Genomic DNA, 2,293 nt, shown 5'->3' with positions numbered 1-2,293 from the left:
TTTCAGATCTTTCATCCCTTCCTGTGTGTGCATAATTGACCAGTCAACATGTGTCTTATGTCCCAACTGAATTAACTATACGTTTCCTTAGAGAGGTTGCAATTTGGTCATAGTAAATTTGGTGTCATATGATTAGCTATTACCCTTTTGTTTTGGCTGTGACTGAAACCTTATATTTAGGAGGTGATCTTCTGGCTTTGGTAGTTTGACTTTATTTGATACTATTTCTTTTGATATCCAACAATCTGGAACATGAAACTATGATCTACTGAAGATGAAAAGATGAACACATAGCCTACTTTGATTAGCTAATTCTGTGCTGCTGCTTGTTGTCAAGTAGTGCAGCATTTGTACTGTCAGATTTAGTCTGAGCATCTTATTTTTCTGCCATTCCAATTTTTCCTGTTTATTTAAGTATTAATCAGTACACCCACATAAAAAAATCATTCACTTCTAATACTATCATCTCACACTCTTACAACAAGTGCATCCCAACCTCCCCTATGGACAACTCGTTGGGTACTCTTGTGTATCTATCTTAAACATGCATCATCTGAATTATTTATTCACTCAGGATGACACTTGACAAAATTCATCGGCAGTAAATTCACCTATGTTGCATACATAGTGATTCACCTAAATTTCATATGCACTAATTCCTCTGTCACTCCTATGTTAAAGAGTTGGGCACAACTATGACAAGCAGAAGATTGGTGAACGGGATGAAACAATCGATACCAATGAGAATGTAGTTGGTGCTAACAAAAGGTGACACCTCCAGTATGTCCTTGCTATTTTTTCCGTCTAGATCTAAATATGTGTTCCTACAAAGAGTAAATAGCAACATCAGTGCTGGCCTTCCATCTGAATCTGAGACATTGAATGGGATCCTGTCATTGCTAAGAAAAGCTAAGGAGGTCACCACCAAGAATACCAAGGCCGCGTCGACGGACTCAAGTGCGTGCACTCGTTGGTGGTTTTAGTATCATAGCTCATTACACCTATCCTATATTTTCTCAATCTTTCAGAATTTCAAGTGTCATTGCATTGTCGAGTATGTTCAGCGGGATGGAAAGCAACAAGCAGCTGGGGGGTCAGGATGACAAAGATTGGTTCAACGTCGGCTGCTTCATTGTGCCAGTGCCACACTTAGGCTGGTACATGCACGTACGACCATGGCGTCGGTGCCACTTCTTCATCTTCTCCCCAACTGGCCCATCCTCGCCATTTCCACCGGGATAAGCGAGTTGGAGGAAGATGGAGAGGTGAGCTGGTTCTACTCATTGACAGGAAATTATTTGGGCATAACTTCCTTTTCGAAACAAGAAATGAAAATGTTCCCATGAGATTGATTGATCGTGCCCCGCTTTTGGATGCTGTCGTTGCTTTTGAACCAATGTCATCTATGTCATCGGTCATGTAACCTCTAAGGCACCTCATAATATATATGATGTAACTGTCTTTAATTCTAAAGATGATCTATCGTGTCAGTGTGTTGCATCGATCATGTAGTGCAGTCAACAGATTGCACTACTTTCATGCTCTCTCATGCAATAGCAATGTGCGGTACACCCAGAAAAGTGAAAGGGGCGCATCCAACCTGGCACCGCCGAGATTCCTCTTAGGCGGCACGCCACGGGCGCGCCCCAACCACTAGTTAGCACTCAACATAGTCGTGCTCTTACAACCCGAATATGACGACTAATAGCTTCCAAAAAATTAGTAGAGATCATGATGGATTCCCTACACTCAAACGCCAAATCAATCATTAAATGCCAAGCCCTCCAGAAAATGAGTAAGACTAGCTCACACTAAGTCGTACCCAAAATGTTAGACTATGTATAGCTTCCGTATTTGTGTACGTATATTGTACTTATTGTAACACACCCATTATATATATGAGATAAGCCATCCCTAGAGGGTTGAGCTGGTTCCGCCAAATCATTGTCTTACATGGTAACAGACCTAATTACGACCCACGCTTCCGCAAAACCCTAACCCCACCGCCGCCCCCTCCATCACGCCGCCGCCGCCATGTCGGGTGCTGCCGCCTCCAGCTCCTCCTCCGCCGGGTTTTTCCCGGCCTCGCTCGCCGCCCTCCTCTCGCTCCCGCTTCACTCGGCCACCATGCGGCCACCGCAGCTCGGGACCAGGAGCGTTGGCTCGTTTTTCTCCAACAACTCTCCGGCTCCTTCATCGCCGGGACTTGCGCTGACGGTTCATACGTCGAGCGCCTCTTCACCTGCCCCATAGTCCGGCGTCATGGCGCCTCTGGCCTTCGCGCCCGAGGCCA

The 2,293-nt window shown here is 45.1% G+C and overlaps 1 long non-coding RNA gene across 1 annotated transcript; it reads left to right on the top strand.

Annotated features, from left to right (window-relative positions):
* Positions 1-14: 14 nt before the first annotated feature.
* On the top strand, positions 15-1,418 carry LOC119330471. The gene is made up of 2 exons (XR_005160116.1): positions 15-957; positions 1,029-1,418. It is a non-coding gene; the product is annotated as an uncharacterized LOC119330471 (long non-coding RNA).
* Positions 1,419-2,293: the final 875 nt, after the last annotated feature.

Source organism: Triticum dicoccoides, chromosome 7A (genome assembly GCF_002162155.2).
Source record: "Triticum dicoccoides isolate Atlit2015 ecotype Zavitan chromosome 7A, WEW_v2.0, whole genome shotgun sequence".
Taxonomy (NCBI): Eukaryota; Viridiplantae; Streptophyta; class Magnoliopsida; order Poales; family Poaceae; genus Triticum; species Triticum dicoccoides.
Note: the sequence above shows the minus strand (reverse complement) of the source record. Positions and strands in the feature narration are given on the sequence as shown.